Source organism: Suricata suricatta, chromosome 12 (genome assembly GCF_006229205.1).
Source record: "Suricata suricatta isolate VVHF042 chromosome 12, meerkat_22Aug2017_6uvM2_HiC, whole genome shotgun sequence".
In the NCBI taxonomy this organism is placed as follows: domain Eukaryota; kingdom Metazoa; phylum Chordata; class Mammalia; order Carnivora; family Herpestidae; genus Suricata; species Suricata suricatta.
The window spans coordinates 46,120,740-46,126,739 of record NC_043711.1 but is presented as its reverse complement, the minus strand read 5'-3'; positions in this window follow the sequence as shown (position 1 = coordinate 46,126,739).

Genomic DNA, 6,000 nt, shown 5'->3' with positions numbered 1-6,000 from the left:
TTAGTCAGACTCACTTCAGTCTGGCTGTATACTTGGCAACACTGGGCAACGGTTGTCAAGGTGTAAGGACTGTCGTGTTTGCGTAAGGTCTGCGATGGTTGTTTGATGGGAGGTCAGGTCAGACTCTCATTTTCAGGGTGGACTCCTAGCAGGCAGACTTAGGGTGGGCAGAGTGAAGGCAAATAAATATGCTGACATCCAACAAAGGAAGAGAAAGCAGCCAAGCAGAGGTATACAAAAGGCAGGAAACAAAAGATTAAGCCCTCAAAGGACAAGGGTGGGAGGGGGGACGGCTGGCCCCCAACTGGGCTCCCCACTAAAGGGCCTGCTTCTCTTGGGGTGCTCACCCCAGCTGGCCCAGCGGCCTTGAAACGGGGGAGCGGGGAGAGCCTGTTCTCCAAGAGAGTTGTAAGGTGAAGCCAGAATCTTCCAGAATGGGGAAGGACTCCGGGAAGGGGCTGAAGATCTCAGCTAGACAGCTAGAGGGCCTCTGGCTCTAGCTGCCAACTAACTGCTGGGGCCTGGGCACCCGGGCTCTGCCGGATGTGCCTCCACCCCTCCTCCACCCTGTCCTCTACTAGGCTGCAGCCCAGGCCCCCTCCGGCTTTCCCAGGACGCGCTGTCTGGGCAGAAAGAGAGGTGCAGCGAGACTCTTGTAGTTCTTGCGTTTCATTCTTAACCACGCGGCAGGAAGACTTCGCCACTCCACGTTTCTGGTAAGGACACTGCGGTCCAGCCGCTCCCTCGAGCCCAGGGGCCCTCCGCCCCGCCTCTGGGGCCAGGCCCTTCCCCGCCCCCTTCCCCTTCTCCGTCCCCATTCCCACCCCTGCCCCTTTCTGGTCCGCCACCTTCCCCATCCCCTCTTCCCGCCAGCCCCCCTCCCGGGTCCCATTCCCCCAGGCCGCGGGGGCCCAGGCGCAGCAGCCTCCCAGCGGCCTGAGCCTCCACAGCCCTCCTGTCCTCCTTCGTGCAGCTGACTCTGTTAAGTGGATCTTCAGATGTCTGGGTTGCGGGTGGAGGGGACTTTTCGCAGACACTGAAGTCTAGTCAAGCCTCACCTGCTGTCAGGAACAAAGGCTTCTGGCGTCCAGGGAGTCAAGAACGACTCACTCAAGCACAGGAGTGTGACTAAGATGAGAGCAGAAAGCAGAGCCCAGCTGACAGCGGCGCGGTTAGATCTGCTCCGACCGGGTCTGTGGAGAACCGTACACGTGACTGGCCACGGCCACGGCCACGCTGCTGGCTCACACTCACTGGAGCCTACTCTCTTGCCTGCTTCTCTCTCCCACGGCAGGCAGGGGCTCCCTGTTACTGCTCTAAATGGTCCCATCCTTGTAATGAATGGGCACCTGAAGGCGGCATGAGCTCTCCGTTTGCAAAGCTACTGTAGTTCCACATGTGGTTTCAAAGGTAGGAAACAGCAAGTGTGCCGGTTTCCGAGTTACCCCGTGGGACAGGGAACTGGCACTTTGTAGGTATCTAGGAGGACCCGGGGTCTCATTAGCTCACTAAATTTTTATGTTACCATTCTACAGAGGAAGAAACCAAGGTTCAGAGCGGCTCAATAATTTTCTAACAGCCACAGAGAGGCCCAGTAAGTCTTAATTACAAGTCTTTTCCACAAATGCTCCCCCGCCGAGTTACATGAGCTGGTGGAATAAATTTTTAAAACACCATATTAAAGAAAGTGAAGTGGGTTTCTTTCCAGCAGGACTTCTCAGAGCCTTTGATATACTAATGATCACTGTGAAACTCCAAGAGGGCGTCTATATTAAACGGGATTTCAACCAAATTTATTTGGCCAGAGCTAGGCATCTGGCCTAACTCAAGTTCAAGGAACATACTTTGGAGGAAGCTGCCCATTCAGCCCCTTGAAGACTAAAAGCCAAGACTCTGGATCAGACAGCCTTGCTTCAAATCCCAATCCCTCCACTTACTAGCTGGGTGGCCTTGGGCAAGTTCCTTAAGATCTCCTGATCTCCCGTGCTCCAGTTTCCTCATTTGTAAAACAGGCAGGCAGCAATTTCTTCATTCCACAATCATTTATCCCACACAGACTGCCAAGAACCCATGTAGCCACTGAGGGCTCTCTCAGTGCTTACCTCAGAGAATGTGACACATGGGAGTGTATTTCAGGGAGCAGTACACTTTTTTCTCTAAGTATTTTAGGCGCCGTGGGCCACTCTGTCTCCACTGCAACAACTCCACTTTGCCTTTGTAGCAGGAAAGCAGCCACAGACTGTACGTGAACGAATGGGCGTGGCTGTGTGCCAATAAAACTTTATTTACAGACACTGGAATCTGGATTTCGTATCACAAATATTATTCCTTAAACATTCCTTGCGACCGCTTAAACAATGTAAAATCCATTCTGAGCTCACGGGCTGTACAAAAACAGGCAGTGGGGAAGGATTTGGCCCACGGCCTGTCGTTTGCCCATCCTGACTATATTCTATAGTGTTTTTGTGAGGGTTAAGTGAGTTGATATAAGAGGCTAAACACAGTACCAAGAAAGTGTGCTGTTCTGGCTACTTAAATTTTGCTATGGTGATGCCATTCCACGTTGAGTAGAAGGGATTTACAGAGTCAGGATGAAATGAGGAATTGTCATGGAGCTGGGAACATACAAAAGGATCCGAGGCAACTGTAGTTCCTAGGACCCGCCACTCACGCCCGCCATTCCTAGTTGACGGAGTGCTTTTCAAGTGTAAATCCCCACTAGGGATTTCTGGGGCTTCTACGGAGGAGTAGGGAGCCCAGGCAGTGGTTGGCACTCGGCCTCCACTCAGCAGTCACCAATGGTCCCCGAGTGTTGCCGGCCAGAGGCCAGCTGGCCCCTCTGTCCACCCGTGGCTGCTGATTGCAGCTCATTCAGGATGAATGGCGGTGCTGGCAATTCTCCGTCTTATTAGCCTATTTGTTTGCTGCGTTCGTCTGCATTGTCAGGATGATCCCTGCACGCAGGAGTCGCTTAGAACATTACAGTGGAATTTATTAGAGGGTCTTGCCTCTTGGGAATGCCTCCCATTCACACATTTTCCACCCTGGCAGATTGTTATAATTCCAGCCAATGAGATAACTCTCCTGTAAGACTTCTCTGAATGGGAACAGATTTCTTTAAATGTGAGGAGGCAATGAATACAATTTATAGATCTGCCTCGCTCCCCTACACGGAGCTCTCCTCCTTCTGAGGCTGCTGTGACAGCTGAATGACTCGGGCTGAAAAAATGGTTCTCATATAAATTCACTCTCCACGAGTGTATTTGTGGCCGACTTGATGGACTGTAGCTCAAACTTCTCTGTGCCAGGCGCTCGTGACATTTAGGCATGAATGAAACATCCACTGTCAATCAGTACACATGCCCACCTCCACCTATGATGTACGCACATACTGCACACATGTATACACATACATATGCTGAGACAGCACCTGTGTGTAATCCACAACTAATGCTTAGTAATCTCCTACTGTGTACTGATGCCAGCCAGTCACCCGGTGGACCTCTAATTCTCCCACTGACTTGAAATTTCTTCTTGGGTAATAACAGGGCAGTGAACATCATTTTAAAAAATCAAACTTTTAATGAAGAAAAGCCATATTCATTGTAAAACTGTGTGGAGATGCAGAAACACCAAGCGGCTGTCAAAAATACCACCTGACTTGATTTACATGTGACCTTTTCTCAACTGCTCTGGGCCAGGGAGTGGGGGGGCGCGGTAAGGGAGGGGGGATAACATATAAAATATAAGAACAACATAAAACAATCACAAACCAAATCTTTCTCATTCCTAGGGATGACATCAGAAGCATTACAGGAAAGAAAGTTGGTCGCTATTATTAAAACTCTGACAAAACAGAAGCAACCCCAGGGGGCACTGGCGCATTGTCCCCGGGATCAGAGACCTGGGCCGAGTAGGATTTGTTTCAGAGGTGAAGAAAATGAGCCTAGGGAGGCTGACTTGCCCAAGGTCACCCAGTTAGGTAGAGGTGGATGCCGTCTACAGTTCTGACTCCAAGCTTGTACCTCACTGTTTCCAGGAATCACATCCGTTTGGTGTTTTGCCCTGTTATTTGAGAGTCCCTGGGGTTGGCAGAACCGGTGTGACGGCCTGGGCAGGTCCTGGTCTGGCCTACATGGCAACACCCACCACTGCCAGCAGGCTCGTAGCTCTGGCATTTAAAGCTACAGTTCCTGGTCCTGGCCTCCTCCCCTGGTCCCATTTTAGACAAGAAAGTGCAACTTTTCTAAAAGTTGGTGCTGCGTATTTAGTGTCCTTCCCTGACTCCTTTAAGCCGATCAGCCAGCCTTCCGTTTAGAGTGCCGATGGCCCCAGAGAGTGCTCCACAACTGAAGAGTTGACTAAATCAGCCTCGTAGGGTCCCCCGATTGCTCTGGATGGGTTTGGGAAAGAACAGCAAATGAGTCTTACCATACAGGAACATGGGGTCCTCAAGACAGCAGAGCTGTGGTGAGGCTTTGGAGCCTGAATTCAGCTGAGAAAAAGGGTTCTGGGACTGATTAGTGATTCTCAGCTCAAGACAGGGGTGGGGTGGGGGCAGGTGTGGGTATGCTCACTTGAATGCCATGTCTAGCTCAAAAGCACCTGCAGGAGGTGGGGGCCAACTGCAGTCTGCATCCATGCACGTATCCCCTTTAGCTGTGTTCTGGCAAAGCACTGGATCTGTCATTGGGACTCAAAACCCCAGTCAGCGGGTCCCCTAGAGTGGGCCCCCGTCGCAGCCTTGGGATTAATGCCTGGAGAGAAGGTAGGTTTCCCAGGCAGAACAGAACACCTGGATATCTACTTTCGCTTCAGGGTCTGCCCTGACTTGAGCCCTTCCTCCATCTTTCATGTTCTAGGACCTTTTCTAGAAAAATCAGAGCCTCCCCTGTATTATTCAGTGGTCCGTTTCTATTGCCCTTAACAGAACTCTGACTGCCAGGGAAAAGACTGTGCCTTCATGACAAACAGTATTAGGAGCAGCCAGATTGGACCCTGGCTTCTTGGACAATTAGTAACAGGATCTTTCAAGAGGACGGTTCTGAACCATTCCTTGCTGGGATTTTAAGGTTCCAGAGTAGGTCTTCAGAATTGCTCGGAGGTCAGGGGTGAGACCACAGGCCTCCCTGACATGCAACTTCTCTTCACTGCGCCAGGCAGAGGCAGGCTGGTTGCCGTGTCACAGGATTGAGAGCAGAGCAGAAGCTTGGGTACCGTCTGGCTTCAGGTATCATCCTATCCTTGACCAGGATGAATTCACCCAGCGTCGTTTACCATGTTGCTGTCACATCCCAGCCACGTTCCTCAGTGGGGGTCTGGACGTGTGTCAATGTTTAGCTGTGGAGAAGCCATTGCCTCCCCTCTTGTCCTCATGACCAGAAAAGATCCAACATGGTGCCGTAGGCCTCTAGTGTGAGAGGCAGCTGCCATCCTCCTCCAAGTGTGGAGCTGGGGCCACCAGCAGTGGGAACCCTCACACACAGGACTCCTTGGGGTATTGAGAGGTGGGGTGTACAACCAATCACCTGTCCATAGCCACAATGGCCCCTGGGAATCAGGAGATGCCATCTGATCCCTGCCCTTCCACCCTTCCAGATCCTTCCCAAGACTTCCGAGGAGCCAGACCTGAGTTATGACTCCGCACTGGAAACTAAGGACAAAGGAGAACATAGCTTTCTACGTTTGCTTTTACCAGGATGAGTCCATTTTCCAGGTAGAGGTCTTGCACCATTTGACACCGTGTTCCTTTCAGTGCTAGTTCAAGGGCAGCCTCAGGACAAAGAAGAGAAATCAGGGTGGATCTTGAAGTGTCTCAAGTGGTTTCCATAGCCTTTGGAAGGGTACAGCGACTGCCGCTGCCACTCAGCTGTGGTCTCCCTGGCACGCGGCAGGAAGCCAGCTTTGTGTGTATGGCTTTCAGGTCTGACACTGCGTTGCATTTGTGTGGGACTCCCAATTTACCTGAATGCAATTGGCCAGAAATGGGTCGTCTTCCAA